The following is a 21822-nucleotide window of genomic DNA, read 5'->3' on the forward strand; positions in this document are numbered from 1 at the left end:
AACTGCATTTAACACCAGAGATGGACACTTTGAGTATCTAGTCATGCCCTTTGGCCTGTGCAATGCCCCTGCCGTCTTCCAAGACTTTGTTAATGAAATTTTTCGTGATCTCTTATATTCCTGTGTTGTTGTGTATCTGGACGATATTCTGATTTTTTCTGCCAACTTAGAAGAACATCGCCAGCATGTCCGCATGGTTCTTCAGAGACTTCGAGACAATCAACTTTATGCCAAAATGGAGAAATGTCTGTTTGAATGTCAATCTCTTCCTTTCCTAGGATACTTGGTCTCTGGCCAGGGACTACAAATGGACCCAGATAAACTCTCTGCCGTCTTAGATTGGCCACGCCCCTCCGGACTCCGTGCTATCCAACGTTTTTTGGGGTTCGCCAATTATTACAGACAATTTATTCCACATTTTTCCACTATTGTGGCACCTATCGTGGCTTTAACCAAGAAGAATGCCAATCCTAAGTCCTGGTCTCCCCAAGCGGAAGACGCATTTAAACGGCTCAAGTCTGCCTTTTCTTCTGCTCCCGTGCTCTCCAGACCTGACCCATCTAAACCCTTCCTATTGGAGGTTGATGCCTCCTCAGTGGGAGCTGGAGTGGTCCTTCTACAAAAAAATTCTTCCGGGCATGCTGTTACTTGTGGTTTTTTTTCTAGGACCTTCTCTCCGGCGGAGAGCAACTACTCCATCGGGGATCGAGAACTACTGGCCATTAAATTGGCACTTGAGGAATGGAGGCATCTGCTGGAGGGATCAAAATTTCCAGTTATCATTTACACCGATCACAAGAATCTCTCCTATCTCCAGTCTGCCCAACGGCTGAATCCTCGCCAGGCCAGGTGGTCGTTGTTCTTTGCCCGTTTTAACTTTGAAATTCATTTTCGCCCTGCCGACAAGAACATTAGGGCCGATGCTCTCTCTCGTTCCTCGGATGCCTCGGAAGTAGAGGTCTCTCCGCAACACATCATTCCTCCTGTCTGTCTGATCTCCACTTCTCCAGTCTCCATCAGGCAAACTCCTCCCGGGAAGACCTTCGTTTCTCCACGCCAACGTCTCGGGATTCTCAAATGGGGTCACTCCTCCCACCTCGCAGGCCATGCGAGCATCAAAAAGTCCTTGCAACTCATCTCTCGTTTCTATTGGTGGCCGACTCTGGAGACGGATGTTGTTAATTTTGTGCGGGCCTGTACTGTCTGTGCCCGGGATAAGACTCCTCGCCAGAAGCCTGCTGGTCTCCTTCATCCTCTGCCTGTCCCCGAACAGCCTTGGTCTCTGATTGGTATGGACTTTATTACAGACTTACCCCCATCCCGTGGCAACACTGTTGTTTGGGTGGTCGTTGATCGATTTTCCAAGATGGCACATTTTATTCCTCTTCCTGGTCTTCCTTCAGCGCCTCAGTTGGCAAAAAATTTTTTGTACACATTTTTCGTCTCCACGGTTTGCCCACGCAGATCGTCTCGGATAGAGGCGTCCAATTCGTGTCAAAATTCTGGAGGGCTCTCTGCAAACAACTCAAGATTAAATTAAACTTCTCTTCTGCTTATCATCCTCAATCCAATGGGCAAGTAGAAAGAATTAACCAGGTCCTGGGTGACTATTTACGGCATTTTGTTTCCTCCCGCCAGGATGACTGGGCAGATCTTCTACCATGGGCCGATTTCTCGTACAACTTCAGAGTCTCTGAATCTTCTGCTAAATCCCCATTTTTCGTGGTGTACGGCCGTCACCCTCTTCCCCCCCTCCCTACTCCCTTGCCCTCTGGTTTGCCCGCTGTGGATGAAGTGACTCGTGATCTTTCCACCATATGGAAAGAGACCCAAAATTCTCTTTTACAGGCTTCATCTCGCATGAAAAAGTTTGCCGATAAGAAAAGAAGAGCTTCCCCCATTTTTGCTCCCGGAGACAAGGTATGGCTCTCCGCTAAATATGTCCGCTTCCGTGTCCCCAGTTACAAACTGGGACCACGCTATCTTGGTCCTTTCAAAATCTTGTGCCAAATTAATCCTGTCTCTTACAAACTTCTTCTTCCCCCTTCTCTTCGTATTCCCAATGCCTTTCATGTCTCTCTCCTTAAACCACTCATCATCAACCGTTTCTCTCCCAAACTTGTTTCTCCCACTCCTGTTTCCGGTTCTTCTGACATCTTCTCCGTGAAGGAGATACTGGCCTCCAAGACGGTCAGAGGGAAAACATTTTTTTTAGTTGATTGGGAGGGCTGTGGTCCTGAAGAGAGATCCTGGGAACCTGAGGACAACATCCTAGACAAAAGTCTGGTCCTCAGGTTCTCAGGCTCCAAGAAGAGGGGGAGACCCAAGGGGGGGGGTACTGTTACGCCGAGCGCTCCGGGTCCCCGCTCCTCCCCGGAGCGCTCGCAACATCCTCGCTACTGCAGCGCCCCGGTCAGATCTACTGACCGGGTGCGCTGCGATACCGCCCCCAGCCAGGATGCGATTCGCGATGCGGGTGGCGCCCGCTCGTGATGCGCACCCCGGCTCCCGTACCTGACTCGCTCTCCGTCGGTCCTGTCCCGGCGTGCGCGGCCCCGCTCCCTAGGGCGCGCGCGCGCCGGGTCTCTGCGATTTAAAGGGCCACTGCGCCACTGATTGGCGCAGTTGGTCTAATTAGTGTGTTCACCTGTGCACTCCCTATGTATACCTCACTTCCCCTGCACTCCCTCGCCGGATCTTGTTGCCATTGTGCCAGTGAAAGCGTTTCCTTGTGTGTTCCTAGCCTGTGTTCCAGACCTCCTGCCGTTGCCCCTGACTACGATCCTTGCTGCCTGCCCCGACCTTCTGCTACGTCCGACCTTGCTCTTGTCTACTCCCTTGTACCGCGCCTATCTTCAGCAGTCAGAGAGGTTGAGCCGTTGCTAGTGGATACGACCTGGTTACTACCGCCGCTTTGCGGCGGGCTCTGGTGAATATCAGTAGTAACTTAGAACCGGTCCACTAGCACGGTCCACGCCAATCCCTCTCTGGCACAGAGGATCCACCTCCTGCCAGCCGAATCGTGACAGTTTGCTTATTTTTTTTCTATTTTTTTTAAATCTCAAGCAGCTTTTTGTTACAGATGGATACATCCAACCCCCTCAAAGAAAAAAAAATGTAAAATAATCCCAGCGCTTCGGCTTTTAAATTTTTACTCCTTTCCTTGGCTTTTAGTTTGTGTTATGTTACCATTAATACTGTGAATTATATATAAATAGATTTGTATGTGTCCCAGGAGATCAGACATGCCCCCCTCCTCCTCCTCACTGCCCTATTTTTGCTGAAGCTGCAGCAGGAGCCTCCCCCCTGTCTGCAGTAGGACACAACTGTCATTAGGCCCTGTTTCTTGTTTAAGCCCTGCCCCCTCAGTTGATCACCAGATCAAGACAGGACTGATCAGCAGGAAATGAACTTCTGTGTTCTCTGCAAGATTTCCACAAGACTGTTTTCAGAAAAGTTCAGAAATTCTGCAGACTGACAAACACTGGGGCGAGACTTTTTGTTTACTTTCAGCAGCCGGTACATACAAGTCAATGACCAACATCAACGATCACACTGGTCACATTGGTCTTATATACCACAAATGTGAGAAGGCTATGTGAAAGGAGTTTTAAACAAGCAGCGACTGACTTGTTTTAACATCATTTAGCGATAGTTCAACTTTGATTAATAGTTTGTAAATGGGCTGTAACACTGAACTACAGATGTGGCTCACTATTAGCGTAGTGCACCATGTAAAGTAAGTAGATGGGACCTTTGTCTATTGCCAGACATCCCTGTTCCTGTAGGTACCGAGCAGTGAAGTACAAATTAATGTGTTTATCACTGCTCCCTATATATTTACTGGGCCAGGTGCAGGAGTCCAGCCCGGTAAATGTGAAGTGAGTAGTGATGAGCAGCATCGGCCATATTCGAATTCACAATATTTAGCAAATATATGGACGAATATTCACCCTATATTCACAAATTTTGTGTATTCGTTATATTGGTTGTGTATTTGCGTATTCATTGCACATTCAGGTAATCGCGAATGCACGTATTCATTGCATAATCGCGTAATCGCACATGAAACTGCAAAAAAAACGCTGCTGGGAGGAATCTTATATATTGAAGGGGTAAGAAACTTTACTATTGGTTGCTAGGGATGTTGATAACCTCTGGCAAGTGTATTTGCATCATTCTCATTGGCCCACAAGCTAAAAGAAGAAATATGCACATATGCGAAATATTCACGCTCCATAATCTCACACAGTAACTAGTATTGGAGCATTCTTTAGACCACAAGCTGGAAGCAGGGAGGGATGATGATCACTGTGATGTGTTCTGTGAAAAAAAAATATATATTAGTAATTTCTATTTCGCATATATGTAACAAATACATTTGCAATATTTGTGAATTCTCGAATTTGCGATATTGGCGATAAAATGTTATGCAAATATTCGCGCTCAACACTAGAAGTGAGCAGTGACACCTACAGGATAATGTATGGATTTCTCCCTACAGTACAATATATGGATTGCTATCCCCTTATCTGGATCACACATTCACCAGCGTGCAGACCAATGTCCTGTGCCCACTTAGTTGTTATAATGTCCCCTGTGTCAACCATATGGTCATAGTTAAAAAAAAACTAAAACATAAAAACAAATATTATACTCACCTAATTCATGTTCCCACAAACAGCTCTCTCCCTTCTTGCTTGCAACATGTGAGCTGCAGGGACGGGATCTTCGGACAGGCGCGATGATGTCACATCATTGCGCCGTGCCTGCCAGGGGATCACGTCCCAGCGGCTCACAAGCTCCCGCTCCGCTTCTAGTGACTTACTGCCTCTGTGGAGGCTGAGACAGTAAAGCATTGCTGGGGTGACAATTTGCCGCCCCTGTGAAGGTGCTGCCTGAGTCCAATGGACCCAGTGGTTGTAGGGCTGGCCCTGCCTACTTCTGTACAGTCCTGCAGATAACAGCAATATAACTACCTTTACTTGACCTATAATCAAATAATAAAATGTAGCGTTATGCAGCAAATATTTTACTCATAAAAAATGCCCACAGATGGATAGCAGAAAGAATGTTGCCACTAATCGGACCCCATCAGCTTTTAGGTCTCTTAGCAGCGGCAAAGGTTGTTGGTACACCCATGTACAGGGCCATGTTTACAGCTCAGGCTGCCCTAGGCACTTTGACTCAATACCCATTATTAAGCTAAGTTTCCACTTGTTTTTTTTCTGGCAGTTTTTGGAATACTGCCACTGCAGTTTTTGAGCCAAAGTCAGAAGTGGATCCATAAGGGAGGAGAAGTATAAATCCTTCCTTTATATGTCCTATTCCTTTGGAATACACTTCTGGCTTTGGCTCAAAAACTGCAGTGGCAGATGTCCAAAAACTGCCAGGAAAAAAACAAGTGGAAACTTAGCCTTTGGGTGATACCACGAGCATCATTAAGCAGATCTGTCACAAATACACAGATATTTTTTTGAAGACTTACCAAGGATTTGACCCTACAAACTCACATTATGATGAGAATACTACATCTGTAAATCTGACTATTGTGGATTAAACTAAAGAGGGAAAGATATATTTCTTGTCCATGCTACAGAAGGGTAGCAGCCACTACATCAAAAGTATTTATAATTTTATTTTACACACTCAGAGTCTCCCCTCACCATTGCTGCCCTAGACAGGGGCCAAAGGGTGAAAGCAAACAAGGGTCAAAGGGTGAATAATATCAAATACAGCCCTGCTCATGTATCTTTACTGTTTTGTTGTTTTTTGTTTTGTGCACTGATGAGCCTGACACAAAAATGTCCGGTCTTCTGCTTGTTTTATACTGTAGATCTGATAGTAATTCCCGTCCTAGTCATGGGAACAATTAGATTATTTCTGAGTATTGACTTAATCCCCATTTATTGTTAATGAACAGCCATAACTAATTGTGCCCTCATTTCTTATTAATGACTTTCTCCTTCATTGTCATTTATTTCTCCTTCTCAAGCATTCCCAGCATTAGTTAATCACACCATGACAACGTGTTTATTGTCAAATAATTATAAGAATTTCAACTGTTTTTACCTATTTCATCCTTCTCCAGTAGTTAAAGTGTAGGTTTCCAAACTGTTTTTTTCTAGTATTTTTTGGAGTCCTGCCCCTGCAATTTTTGAGCCAAAGGAATGGAAAATATAAAGTAAGGACGTTCTCCTTTCTATTGGATCCACTTCTGGCTTTGGATCAAACACTACAGTGGCAGTATTAAAAAAAAAAAAATGGCAGAAAAAACCTGTGTGGAAACCTAGCCTTACAGTACAAAAAGCATGCTACACTGCTTTATATTAAAGGGGTATTCGGGCCAAATATTACCGTCACGCCCCCTCCCATAGACATAAATGGAGAAGATGTGGCGTGCCGTCAAGAGAAGGCATGGCGGGATGTCTCCAGTCCAGGAAAGAAAGAAGACAGAGCCCCGCATAGAATGTGGGTGCTGCACGGAGATTGTGGGGGGTCCCAGCAGCAGCCAACCCCCCCCCCCCCACACACACACACACACACACAATCAGACATCTTATCCCCTATAAGATGTATTTGGCCGGAATACCCCTTTAACTCGGCCCCAGGTAGCAGATTTTATGTGGCATGTATACTGCAGTACTCAACTCCCGCAAACACGTATCATAGTGTACATATCCCTCTCTAAATACAGATGTAGTATAGATGAATATGTACTTTTTTTGACCCGTCTTTTTAAACAACTTCCCTTCATGTGATAGCTTATGTGATTCTTAACATATTTAAAGTTCTTTGTTTAGTAAAAAATGAATCCTCACTCCAGAAAAAGAACTCTAAAGTGCTGCCCACTAGGTGTCTAACTTCTCTGCAGACTGCTGTCAACTGCCTTATATCTGGTGAATTCTGTCTCTAATAACAGACATTGCCCATAATCCTACCCATACACCTCTCATGAAAGGTGTCAACATATTCCAATTTTGTGGCATACTGGCCTAAAATAGGCTAAAAGGACACATGTGTGGCCTCCAACTGACAATGGATCTCTATGGAGATATTAAGCATGGATGTTGGGAGGTTTTAACCCCTACCCGACCCTTGATATATATGTACATCATGGGATGGGTGAGAGGTTATGATGCAGGCTCGAGGGTTGGGTCTTCGCTGCTCTCAGTAGCTGACATCTGCCAGTAATGACAGACAAGGTCATGTTGTTTGTGCCAGAATATACACCAGAATTTGTGTCAAAAAATAAAGCAACCCAACTTCCACATCACAATCACTAGAAAATCCTTGCCATGGATTATTAGGTGTGTCAGTGTTTTTTGGGGAATGTTGTTTTAGACTTGCATGATTCCAATCTATTTGCTATTGGGAGACACTGGTTGGGAAAAAAGAGAAAGGGCCGACCATCTTTTTGTTGGTGAGATTTTCCAGCCATTTAGTCACTTCATTTTAGGTGAATTCATTAGTAATTAGGTTGAGTTGGTCTGATTTTCAAGTAATTGTGGTGTAAAAGTTGGGTTTTTTAATAATTTGGCTTAAGCTACACTAGAACTTTTCTCCAAAATTCTTTATTAATCTATGTGGCAGCAAAACAAAGATCACTAAGAGCTGGGAAGTAAAATGTGCTACCACACTTATCACTGCTCGCTCTCCTGATCAGTGGGGGTCTCGGCACTGATAGAAGTATTTTTAAATTACATGCACACCTCTTTTTCTAGAGCTTTGTCTTGAAAAATCAGAGTTACTGTATAAAGCCGTCTTATAGTACGAGTCTTTTTTTGTCCATAGCAACCAATCCCAGCTGAGATTTTATTTCTCATATTGAATCAATGCCGAGCTGTGATTGGTTTCTATGGGCATCAGAGAATCTTACTAAAAGACAGCTTGATAAATCTTCCCCACAGTGTCTATAACACATCACAAAAGTGTTGCATGACATATAAGCCAGTTGTTAAAATTCAGCCAAATTTGTAGTGTACTTTCAATGATATATCTGGGCCAACGTGTTGAATTTCTTCAATGAGAAATTGGAATCCTTAGGCTATATTCACACTGCGTAAGAAATATGGACACATTTTTGGCTATTTTTCTGAATGAATCAGCAAAACAGGGTCAATTATGAACAACAAAACAGCCACAACACCAGGTTAAAAAAATGCTCCTGTAATTTTTTTTTATAATCTTAAATAAGATGAGTATGGACAGATATGAACTATATGTACTGTATGCAGCCATAATGCATGGAAAAGAATGCGGTTCATTTTTCTGCTTGTTCTGTCAATAGCAATATCTGGCGGCAGTGATGTCTATGAATCTGTCTGGGCTATGGTTAATACGAGGTCACCTATCTATGGCACATCCCTTCCCGTGCACACAGACAGCTCGGCTGGGTATTTGTCTGTAACCTCTTTTCCCTCTCCTCCCCTCCTCCATCTTCGTCTGAGCCTCGATGGGACACAATGGGATGCGCTCATGCTGATGAGGTCGCCCGGGTCATGATGCGAATTTATCCTGCTGTTGTATTATTAGCATTTCAATTTATTTACACATTGTGCCGCAGATTCCAACTACCCATCCAGCAGTTCCATCTCATTTCTGGAGCCCATCCTGTTAGCAGCAGGGGGAGTATTACAGCAGGAGTGTAAAGAGAGGAAGCAAACCACCCAACTGAAACCAACAATCAGCCAGAGGATTTTATGTTATATTTCTTAACCAAGAGCAATGACTGGGTAGGAAGAGCGAGATGCATTCTGAAGGAACAGGATTACCTCCTTCTATTCCGTAGGCAATATGCCAGCATGCATGGACAGGCTTCTATTCACGGAACAGACCGTACACTGAGAGTTCCTAGACAGCTTTGTATCATGCATCCACTCTCTGGAATCATTTTTATATCCTTGCAGAAAGTTAAAATCATTTCCAATTACTCTAATTACATTTTTACATTTCTCGAAATAACAAGTTTTGCATGTAAATCTTTTACTGAGTCTATTTGCTGCATTCTGTTTGGTACTATGACATGGCTAGTACATCTCTAGTTAATGACAAAATCTGCTCAAAATACAGTGCCTTATATTAGAATTTTAAAATTTTTCAGATTCATTTCATTGCAGTTTTATGGAATGGACTAACAGAAAATAGGCCATCATTTGTAAGTGGAGGGAAATATTATATGGAAAATATTTTTTTAAAAATCTGAAAAGCATTGAGGGCATATGTATTTACCTTCTTTACTGTAAAACTATGGCAATACTTAAAGGAAATATATAATGTACAAAAACATATATCCCCTATCCTGTGGATAAGTTTTAGATTGAGGGGATCCAACTGCTGATCTCATGTATGGGGCCCTGGCTTCAGATATTTCAGTGGTAGGACCGCGGGGCACTGTGCAGTCACCATTGATGGCTATGCAGTACTTGCGGAATTCTGCGCAAAGAATGAACATGTTCTTTCTTTGGGCGGAACAATTTCAGCAGGGAATTATCCGCCGCTGAAATTCCACGGAAGACCCATTAACACTAATGGTAAAGTTCACTGTGCGGAATTAATTGTAGTGAAAGGTGGTTCTACCAAGTATTGACTTGGGGGGGGGGGGGGGTGAATACGTATGCATTCTACAGATGTGTCACAATATAAGATATTTTGCACTTTCAAACAAGGATACCGCTATAAAGGGGTGAAGAGGTAATGGTCGCATCAGGACCCCTGGTGCCTAAGGGGCCTCAAAGCCCAGCTGCCCCATAATAGACCAGTAATGTATCTGACACATGGGACCCTGTTGCAGATTTTGCATTGGGGAGAAAAAGCTACAAGTTACGCCTCTGCCTTCAGAATACTATGCATGTTGCAGTGATCAACTGGTAAAAGTCTATTTCAATTCTAGTTTTCAAGAGTAGCAAAATGGGCAAAAAGTCCAAGGTGGTGAATTCTTATGAAAGGCACTGTACATGGCCTGATCTTAGGTTATAAAATAGGATAAATATGGTACAAATGCCCAGGGAAGCCACTTTATTATCACATGTATAGGGAATAAGATTTATTCAGCAATCTTGCTTAGCATAAAATTACCGCTGGAATAACTTTCAATGAAAACTTATTGGGTTACACAGCAAGTCAATAATCCAAAAGTAATTTTATCAAAAGTTTATTTTAAGTTTAAAGTTTCACTTTATAAGACAACTTCCAAAAAGGATTTTGATAAAGAAAAGATGCTTCAGGCAATGAAAAGACTAGCTTAGACTCTCCAGCTGCTGAAAAACTACAACTCCCAGCATGTCCGACAGCTATCGAAAATTTTACTTAAAAATCAATGTTATTTTAGATGAAATAGCCAGAAGAAATGCATTGTTTGTTCTGATTCATAGTGTTTACTCATGTTCCGGAGAAACAGTAGCAAACAATATTTTCTCATTCAAGGTTCCATATTTCTGAAGCTGGAACAATAACATTTCTTCTGATTTACAGTAACAGTAATGATTGTGCCTTCGTGTTTGCATAAAGTATACATTGTATTGTATATTAACTATCACAATTGATGTATCCTGTGATACTGCAGGTTTCTGGATAATATCTGTTTTTCCAGGCACTGGAATACACTGGGAATTACTTGCCATGTACGGTGTAAATGTAGGTGAAGACAACTTGAAACTGTTATTTGGTGCAAATTGTAGCAGATTTTTGGCACATTTACAAACCTGACCAGCTGTGTGGAAGTTGCTTATAGAACCTTTCCCTACTGGACACCAATAAACTCATCCTGATACCAGTCAATGTTTCCTAATGTAAAATATGGAAATAATCCTTCATTAAAGGGAATCTGTCAGCGCCATCTCATGTTTAAGCAGCAGCATGAACACATACTCCCACCACATCCCTCTCTGCTTTGATTGTTTAGCATACAGTACTCAGTACTGCACATCAAGCAGGAAGGGGTGGGGGAGGGAGGAGGCATGCATGTTGTGGCTTTAAAATGCCTTCTTGACATGCTATGGCATCAATGCATACAACTGAAACAGTGCACTCCAGGTAGTATATTATTCTGCCCCTTTACCACTGGATGCAAGAGAATATAACCTTCCTTACATTATGCTTTGTATACTAAAAAATTATAACCTTGCAGACTTTGCCTACAATAATGATTGCCCTGAGCCAGGCACTAAATATCACAATAGGAGCCCTATTGTCAGGGCCACATGAATTCACAATCCCTGTTAGTATTATAATAGACTTTTTTTTTTTTTGCGCACTAGTATTTAATCATAATGTACTTGAAAACTATTCACCTTAACAAAAGAAATTTAAATTTTTTAAATTCTGAATAAATATAACCAAGTGTAAATCATGTAGCCAGTTCAGGTATATTAGTTTGCTAGAACATAGGCTTTAACATTCCATACCCACTAGGGGGTTTACTTGCATATGAACATTTACATTTTATTAGCACATATTGACTGAACGGAGCAGTAAACTGTAAGGAGATCAGAGCATTTCTGTGACTCATCTTTCATCCCTTGTGCGATGCTCATAATAGAATTAACAGAATGACAAAGATGTCTGGATTCCTTCATAATGCGACCTGATTGCCTTTCAAGAATCCCATAAAGCCGCCAGCAGATCTAATCAGGTATCTGGAGATTGATTGGACCATCTAGACTGATTTACGTGCTTAAGAAAATGACAATGACTTTCTGTAACTGTCCCTGAATTACAACGTTTTATGTGATCAGTAATGAAACTAGGAGGGGAATCTATGCTTGGCACAAGGGGAAGGTGCAACTCGAGTCATATTATGTAACGTTAAAGATATGACTGGCAAAATCCTTTTAGTTTCCCTCAGAAGTGACAAGAAAGGCACTTCTATAGCACAACCATTATGTGCCAGGCAGTTAAGTCTAGTTGGGACATTTATAGCCTCTGCCTTATGTCATTGCAGGTCTGAAATATGTGTATAGCTTACTTTCCCATTTAGATCTCAAATATTCCCATACATAGCCATATTGACAGCTGTCCTATCCCCATACATAGCCATATTGGAAGCTTTCCTTAAAGGGGTACTCCAGTGGAAAACAATTTTTTTTTTCAAATCAACTGGTTCCAGATAGTTAAACAGATTTGTAAATTACTTCTATTTAAAAATCTTAATCCTTCCAGTACTTATCAGCTGCTGTATACTGCAAAGGAAGTTGGGCAGTTCTTTTCAGTCTGACCACAGTGCTCTTTGCTGACACCTCTGTCCGTGTCAGGAACTGTCCAGAGCAGGAGCAAATCCCAATAGCAAACCTCCCCTGCTCTGGACAGTTCCTGACACAGACAGAGGTGTCAGAAGAGAGCACTGTGGTCAGACTAAAAAGAACTACCCAACTTCCTCTGTAGTATACAATAGCTGATAAGTACTGGAAGGGTTAATATAGTTTAAATAGAAGCAATTTACAATCTGTATGACTTTCTGGCACCAGTGGATGGTGTGCTTCCTACTCTTCCCTTACAGATGGTGAGGGGGAGAGAAGGATCGGGCAAGTTGGATTTTAGCTGCTTGATCCCTTTGTTCTCAGAGAGATAAGATGCCACTGGAGTCAGCAAAATAACCCACTATCACCACCCTGTGTCATAGAACCGGCAATCAGCCAACAAACAAGAAAAAACTATGGTATTTGTTGACTGATTACTTCTTTATGACAAGTAAACACTGTTTGTTGGTGGAAATGATGGAAACAAGGGGCTACGCGATTGATCCAGCCATCGTTCATGTGGTCCTGACCGCACATTTGTCAAGCCTTGTAATAGACTCTGCAAATGAATGCCAATCTACTTAAAAATTTCTTGTGGACCTCCAATGCTATCCTGCTGCTGGATCCAATACAATAAGCTACCAGATAGTCTGTGAGCTATTGATAATCCCATATACTAGCTGTATTTACTGCTCCCACCATACTGAACCTACCACATGTCAGGCTGCTGTACTCGACTCACAGTCTCTGCATTCATGAGTCTGACTTATACTTGTAAATTGCAGCTACTTTTGTATTCTGCAGCATAGAAAGTGATTTTTGTGTTTGAACTACTTTTATTTTAAGATTATTGGGCTGCAAATCCCAAATTGCTTTAGGGTATGAAGAAGAGAAAGTGTATCTGTCTTTTCTTCTAGTTGCAGACAGGGTCCCCTCCTTCCCATCCAACTTCTGACACAGGGGGAGGTTAATGAGGCATTGTAGAGCTCCTGCACAAGTACTAAGCCCCTATTATAACATAAAAGGAGGTTTGGCTTCTTTCAGTATAAACTCATTAACTTTTATGGCATAATAAATTGATCACATTAAAAAAATAATTCTACTCCTGCTGGGTGCAAGTTAACCTTTCGTAACTTTCGCAACATGCCATCTTTTTCCAAACAGTTCAATGAGTCGGGCCTGTTAGTATGGCTCTCGGCAAAATAAATATATAAGGATAGGTTGTTGTTGTTGTAAGGTATTAGACGACTAGAGACCAGAGCCAAATGTAGAGTACTCAGTACTTTAGAATACTGGGGTAAAGATAAGTCAGGAGAAAGTTGCAGTGGCCCATAGCAATCTAAGATCCTATTTATTGACTTGTATATCAGATAATTTAACTTTACCATATCATATCTATCGGTTTAGAACAATTCCACCAATTGCTGAAATCATACTTGCATAATTCATCCATAAGTTTTGCAACAGTTGTAAGCACACTGGTTGGGAAACACTGCTATAGAGGGTGCAGACGTTCTAAAGAAGGGAAAGGAGCATAGCTATAGGAGGTCCAGGACCTCTGTTGTAACTGCAACTTCACATATTGTTCTCTATACACCACATATACTCAGAGATATAACTTAAAGGGGTTCTCCAGAGGAAAAAAAGTTTTTAAATGAACTGGTGCCAGAAAGTTGTACAGATTTGTAAATTACGTCTATTTAAAAATCTTAATCCTTCCAATACTGTACCTAATTAGTTGCTCTATGCTCCACAGTAAGTTGTATAGTTCTTTTCTGTCTGACCACAGTGCTCTCTGCTGCCCCTTCTGTCCGTGTCAGGAACTGTCCAGAGCAGGAACAAATCCCCATAGCAAAACTGGACAGTTCCTGACATGGACTGAGGTAGCAGCAGAGAGCACTATGGTCAAACTGGAAAAAACTGCAGAACTTTCCCTTAAACAGTTGATAAGTACCGTACTGGAAAAGTTATGTTTTTTTAAAGAAACAACATTTACAAATCTATATTACTTTCTGGCCCCAATTTATTTAAAAACATTTATCCCTTCCAGAGTACCCCTTTATGGCTCCTGTGCCCCAGGGCAATATTCGTCCAAGGCCCCCCATTTTTCATATGCCATTTATAACACAAGTCTTTTCTTAAGTGCTAAAGGGGTCTTTGGGGCCCCTCAGGGATCTGGGCTAAGATGCAACTGCTACCTCTGAAGTTAACCTCCTGCATATATATCACATCCATATAAATTGCTATATAGACATTTGTATGTTAATTCACAAAACCCCAGTTTTCCAACAAATTTCAGTAGACAATAGAAACACAGATATAGAGAACTGAATTGTTTTATATAAATGAAGCCTAGTCATTGTATAATTGAAAGTGAGTTAGTTTAGAGTTTATATCTAAGCAGTGTTTCCTAACCAGTGTGCCTCCAACTAGAGATGAGGAAATTTTTGAAATATTTGATTCGGCCATTTTCCAGAGTTTTCTGGAAAAAATGTGCGAATCGCTATTAGAAACGGCTGTTTCCGGGCTACAGAGAGCCTCAAGAGGGGTGTAGAACACTTTGCCTTGTTGTAACACGCATATAATACTGTGAAATAATACTGTTATTCAGTATGAAATAATACTGTTACACGTGAAATAATACTGTTATTCAGTATGACATGCAGATCACAGGCATCGCTATTAGAATCACTGCCGCAGAGCGGCACAATGACAGAGTCTGGTAATTGGAATGAGCAAACTTTAAATCCTTTTTTTGGGGACCAATTGGAGGGCAAGTCTGGTGCCAGCAGCCGTGGTAATTCCAGCTCCAATAGTGTATAATTGCTGCAGTGTAAAAGTTGCTGCAGTGAAAAAGCTTGTGCTTGTATCTTAAAATCAACCTCGTGGTCTGCCGCGATGCCAGCTACCGCCTGCCCTAGACCCTGCCTCTCAGAGCACCCTTATGCTCACGACTAAGTGTCCACTTGAAAAGGGAGGGACTGCAGCACCAGCAACTTGGACAGGAGCACATTCAGCTTCTGCACCGTTGGATGAGTGGGCGCATACTATTGTCTCTTGGACATGGCTTCGCTGATGGATTGCTGCTGGAATGACTGACTCGAAGTAGGAGGAGCAGGAGCATCTGGAGCGACAGAAGATGGCTATAATAGACAGCTCTCTTTGACTGAGGTGGTGGAACCTTGGCTGGCTGAAACAGGGAGGGGCATGCCACTGGGTGATGCAGCAGGCTGGACCACCACATCGGAGCCACGGTTCTCCCAGGCCGCTTTATGGTGATGCTGCATATGTTGATGCAGGGCCATGGTGCCAACTTTGGGAACCTGGCCACGCTTCACCTTCTGCTGACACATCTTGCATGCAGGTTAACATCCTCCGGATGCTTGATGAAAAACTGCCAGACCACAAAGTAGCTGACTGCTACTGCCACTGACTCCAGGAACCCCAGTTCCACTACCTCCCGGGCAGGTAGGCTTCTGCAAAGCAGGTTGTCTTCTCCGGGCACATTTGGCTCCAGACTTTCTACTGCTGCCACCATGCTGACTCCCAACCATGCTACCACCTTGCTGGCTCAGCTGCTGCCTCACGTGCAACCTGCAACCCTCTTCTTCTGATGATGATTAAGCCCCTTCTGGGATCGGCTTCCTCATCATTGAGTTGTGTCTGCACGTCGCTGATGTCCTACTCAATTGTAGTACACACCAGTGCTGCAGTACAGAGTCGCTGTGCAGTACAGCCTAGTACAGTATTATTAGGCACTTAAAGCAGGTGACTATGGCTTTTAGTGCTCACCCTAAATGGCCCTATTAACTTTAGAATTGTTGTACACCCTAGTGCAGCAGTACACAGTTGCTGTGTAGTACACCCAAAAGTGTACTTTCTCTCTTTCTCTCTCTCTCTCTCTCTCTCTCTCTCTCTCTCTCTCTCACTCTCTCTCTACCCTCTTCCCTATCACTGCTTTTCTGCAGAGATTTGGGCTTGTGGTGAATTGCACACACACTACTCTCTCTCTGTAATTAAACGCTTAAATGACTTGCTGCAGCAATGGCTGCCAATTATGTAGGGCTGTGACATCACAGGGCTGGCTGGCTGCTAATAGGCTGCATGCTGCATGTGATTCAGGGTGATCCCGCCTACCCGCCTTCCCAGAGTTCCTTGCCCTATGTTCTCACACGTGGAGCCACAATTTTAGATGCCTTGGAGCCTGGACCGCACTAAATGGAGTTTAATGAAGCGATTCGTTTTATCGATTTGCAGTGATATTTGGATTTTTATACGAAAAAAAAATTTCAAGAAATTTGTAACTAACTCAGATTCGTCAGATTTGATTCGCTCATCTCTATCTCCAACTATTGCAAAACTGCAACTCCCAGTATGCCCAGAAAGCCCTTGATTGTTTGGCATGAATGGTGAGTGACAGCAGAGGTAAGTGATAGGCTGCAGCGGTAATGTGATGTATGGCATGTCCTTACTCCAAAAAATGGAGAGGGGCATTGGTGCTGGAGCATTGAAGGATTTGGCAGGGGATATATACAGTAACATTTCCTACAGAAAATGTTATTTCCTTTTAGTTAATACAACGGAAGTGCTAATAACAATCAAGGCTAAAGCAGAAGTACCATTGTGTCTCGTGACCTCTGGGAGGATTCACACACTCACATCTGGCACTTCACTTTCCTGAAAAATCCTCAATGATACGTAGGGAAAGTCAATGTAATCATCAGTCTTTGCTGGGAGGTGATTAAAGCTGATTGGATCCTGTAATGTTGACTTAAGTTATGACTTGCTGCATAAAACATGGCAAGTAGGCATATAAATGGCTGTCACAGGCAGATCTGATGCACATCTTTCCCACATTACCAAGATTTTCTTTTTCCACTTCAAATAGTTGCCAGAGAGAATGATACTGTACTCTATATCACAGCTGTAATGCCCCCAATGAGTGTGGACTCACTGTGCCCCCTACCATAGAAACATAGAATGTATCGGCAGATAAGAACCATTTGGCCCATCTAGTCTGCCCAATAATCTGAATCCTATCAATAGTCCCTGGCCCTATCTTATATGAAGGATAGCCTTATGCCTATTCCTATCTTATATGAAGGATAGCCTTATGTTTATCCCATGACTGTTTAAACTCCTTCACTGTATTTGCAGTGACCACTTCTGCAGGAAGGCTATTCTATGCATCCACTACTCTTTCAGTAAAGTTATACTTCCTGATATTACTTTTAAACCTTTGCCCCTCTAATTTAAAACGATGTCCTCTTGTGGTAGATTTTTTTCTTTTAACCCCTTAAGGACCACGGGTTTTTCCGTTTTTGCACTTTCATTTTTTCCTCCTCACCTTTTAAAAATCATAACCCTTTCAATTTTGCATCTAAAAATTCATATGAGGGCTTATTTTTTGCGCCACCAATACTACTTTGTAGTGAGATCAGTAATTTTACGCAAAAATCAACGGCAAAACGGGAAAAAAAATCATTGTGCGACAAAATTGAAGAAAAAATGCCATTTTGTAAATTTTGGGGGCTTTCGTTTCTACGCAGTACATTTTTTGGTAAAAATGACACCTTCTATTTATTCTGTAGGTCCATACAGTTAAAATGATACCCTACTTATATAGATTTGATTTTGTTGTACTTTTGGAAAAAATCATAACTACATGCAGGAAAATGTATACGTTTAAAATTGTCATTTTCTGACCCCTATAACTTTTTATTTTTCCACATATGGGGCAGTATGAGGGCTCATTTTTTGAAACGTGATATGAAGTTTTTATCGGTACCATTTTTGTATTGATCGGACTTTTTGATCGCTTTTTATTAACTTTTTCATGAGCTAAAAAGTGACCAAAAATACCCTATTTTGGACTTTGGAATTTTTTTGCGCGTACGCCATTGACCGTGCGGTTTAAATAATGATATATTTTTATAGTTAGGACATTTATGAACGCGGCGATACCACATATGTTTATTTTTATTATGTTTATATATTATTTATATGGAATTTGGGAAAAGGGGGGTGATTTAAATTTTTAATAAGGAAGGGGTTAATGTGTGTGTGTTAAACTTTTTTTTAACATTTTTTTCTTTTACAATTTTAGTCCCCTTAGAGGACTTTTAGGAGGAATCATTTGATTCCTCATACAGATGAATGGGATTACATAAAATCCCATTCATCTGTGTGCTCTGCGCTCGATTGATAAAGCCTGGTCCTGCCAGGCTGTATCATTCAGAGAGCCGGAGCCGACACAGGAGGAGAGGTAAGCCCTCAGGCTACCTCAGTAGTGGATCGCTCCCCCGCGATCGCGCTGCGGGGGAGCGATCCACCCCACTGGACCACCAGGGACTGGATACAGGCACCTTTAGACGCCACTATCAGCTTTGACAGCGGCGATCTAAAGGGTTAAAAACCGCCCGCGGCGATCGCCGCATGTCGGCTATTAACGCCGGCCCCCAGCTACAAGAATCAGCTGGGGGCCGGCCGGTATGACGCGGGCTCGAATCGGGAGCCCGCGTCATACCTCGGTAACGGCCATTGGACGTGTATACACGTCCATGGTCGTTAAGGGGTTAAATATCCTCTCCTCCTTTACCTTGTTGATTCCCTTTATGTATTTAAAAGTCTCTATCATATCCCCTCTGTCTCTTCTTTCTTCTAAGCTATACATGTTAAGGTCCTTTAACCTTTCCTGGTAAGTTTTGTCCTGCAATCCATGTGTTAGTTTAGTAGCTCTTCTCTGAACTCTCTCTAGAGTATCCATATGCTTCTGGAGATACGGTCTCCAGTACTGCGCACAATACTCCAAGTGAGGTCTCCCCAGTGTTCTGTACAGCGGCATTAGCACTTCTCTCTTTCTACTGCTTATACCTCTCCCTATACATCCAAGCATTCTGCTAGCGTTTACTGCTGCTCTATTACATTGTCTTCCTACCTTTAAGTCTTCTGAAATAATTACTCCTAAATCCCTTTCCTCAGATACTGAGGTCAGGACTGTGTCAAATATTCTACATTCTGTCCGAGAGTTTTTACGCCCCAGGTGTATTATCTTGCACTAATCCACATTAAATTTCAGTTGCCAGAGTTCTGACCATTCTTCTTGTTTGCCTAAATCCATTTCCATTTGGCGGATCCCTCCAGGAACATCAACCCTGTTACAAATCTTTGTGTCATCAGCAAAAAGACACACCTTACCATCGAGACCTTTTGCATTATCACTTATGAAGATATTAAACAAAATTGGTCCCAGTACAGACCCCTGAGGTACCCCTCTGGTAACAAGACCTTGCTCTGAATATACTCCACTGACTACAACCCTCTGTTGTCTGTCACTCAGCCATTGCCTAATCCACTCAACAATATGGGAGTCCAAGCTCAATGACTGTAGTTTATTGATAAGTCTTCTATGTGGGACAGTGTCAAATGCCTTACTAAAATCTTGATATGCAATGTCTACTGCCCCCCGCAATCTATTATTTTAGTCACCCAGTCCAAAAAAATCAATAAGATTTGTTTGACATGATCTCCCTGAAGTAAACCCATGTTGTTTTTCATCTTGCATTCCATGGGATTTTAGATGTTCCACAATCCTATTATTTAGTAGGGTTTCCATTAATTTCCCCATTATTGATGTCAGACTTACTGGACTATAGTTACTTGATTTCTCCCTACTACCTTTCTTGTGAATGTGCAAAACGTTTGCTAATTTCCAATCTTCCAGGACGACTCCTGTTACAAGTGATTTGTTAAATAAATCTGTTAACGGTTTTGCTAGCTCACCACTAAACTCTTCTAATAATTTTTGGTGTATCCCATCAGGCCCCTGTGACTTTTTTATCTTCACTTTAGACAGCAAACGTAGAACCTCTTCCTCTATAAAGACACATGCATCAAACGATTCATTAGTCTTCCTCCCTAATTGAGGTCCTTTCCCTTCTTTTTCTTCTGTAAAAACTGAACAGAAGTATTCATTAAGGCAGTCGGCTAGCCCTCTATTCTCTTCTACATACCTTCCTTCCTTTGTTTTTAATTTATCTATACCTTGTTTTAATTTCCTTTTTTCATTTATATATCTGAAGTATGTCTTATCCCATTTTTTCATAGACTGAGCTAGTTTTTCTTCTGTCTGCGCTTTAGAAGTTCTTATAACTTGCTTGGCCTCTTTCTGCCTAATCTTGTAGATTTCCCTATTCACCTAGTTGACTTTGGGCCAAACTTGGCGGTGGAGTCTAAGTATTCCACTGGTTTTCACCATTCATCCCTCTTCAAGATGCGGTATTTGGATGTCTGCTGTTGGGAAGATACCAGATTACTATTACAAAAGTGGTCTCGGTTTGGATGGTACTGGCCTGGCAGGTCAGAACACCCTAATGCCAAACACCGAGGGATATTAGCATTTGTGGCAAGCTTGCACTGTAGGTGAAGGTTGTGCAGGAGAGCTGAGTAGGTTGTGCAGCAGAGCAGTGTGAACTCAGCCAGGTGGTAGCAAACTTGATAAAACACACGGGTGTGGTCGACAGTCCTGGTTGCGCACTGAAGAATCAGCAGAGGGATAAGGCGGAGGCAGGGCCATAATATCAGACACAGGTACACAGGAACAAAACATTTGATTAGATACCTTTATTTGTAGAAACTACCATATTACTCTGGCACAACTGAATAGGAAGAGGAGGTGCCTGGTAAGGATAATGGAGAGAAATCTTAGTGAAGTATGAACTGGCCCTTAAATTACAGCCAGTGCATGCATGTGGCCCCAAGTGGGCAGACAGGAAGTGAAACCATGGTGGAAGCAGCAGGAAACCATCCAGAGAAGAAAGCCTGAGGCCTGCAGTGGAGATGTGGAGCATAAAATCCAGCTCAGTGCCGGTGGACACTTATATTCAGATACCTGTCAGTCACTTAGTACCGTAGTATGTCTAGAATGAGCACAGATTTACATGAATAAATGACAAGTTATCCTGAAATCTTGCATTTCCAATGTGACATTCTTTTTAACATGCAAGGTTTTTGACAGGCAGCAGCTTGTATTCTGTTGGTAAGGAGCAACTGGGAGAATTTTAAATGCCCATGAAGAGCTACTATAGAAATTACATTCTATAACTGGCTTGCCAATGGTGGCTACTATAGACAGCTGAGCATTAGTGTTGAGAGGCATAGGCCATATTCGAATTCGTGATATTTCGCGAATATATGGACGAATATTTGTCATATATTCGCTAAATTCTCGTATTCGTAATATTCGCGTTTATTTTCGCATATGCAAATATTTGCATATGCGGAAATTAGCATTTACAAAAATTTGCACGCCAGTCTCACACAGTAGTATTAGAGCCTTCTTTACACCACAGAAGCTGGAAGCAGAGAGGGATGATCACTGTGCTGTGTACTGTGAAAAAAAAAAACAATATTCGTAATTGCGAATATATAGTGCTATATTTGTGAATATTGGCGAATATTCGTGAATTTGTGAATATGCGATATTCACGAATAAAATTTGCACTGGGAATATTTGCGAGCAACACTACTGAGCATAGAATAGTGGGCTGTAGTCTGCCGACTGGATGTTACTTAGAATATAGTCATA

The 21822-nt window shown here is 42.2% G+C and overlaps 1 protein-coding gene across 1 annotated transcript in view; it reads left to right on the forward strand.

Annotated features, from left to right (window-relative positions):
• SEZ6 (seizure related 6 homolog) overlaps positions 1 to 21822 on the forward strand; it is a 707842-nt gene that overhangs the window by 258212 nt on the left and 427808 nt on the right. The window lies entirely within an intron of this gene.

The sequence above is a fragment of the Hyla sarda genome, chromosome 2 (genome assembly GCF_029499605.1).
Source record: "Hyla sarda isolate aHylSar1 chromosome 2, aHylSar1.hap1, whole genome shotgun sequence".
NCBI lineage: Eukaryota > Metazoa > Chordata > Amphibia > Anura > Hylidae > Hyla > Hyla sarda.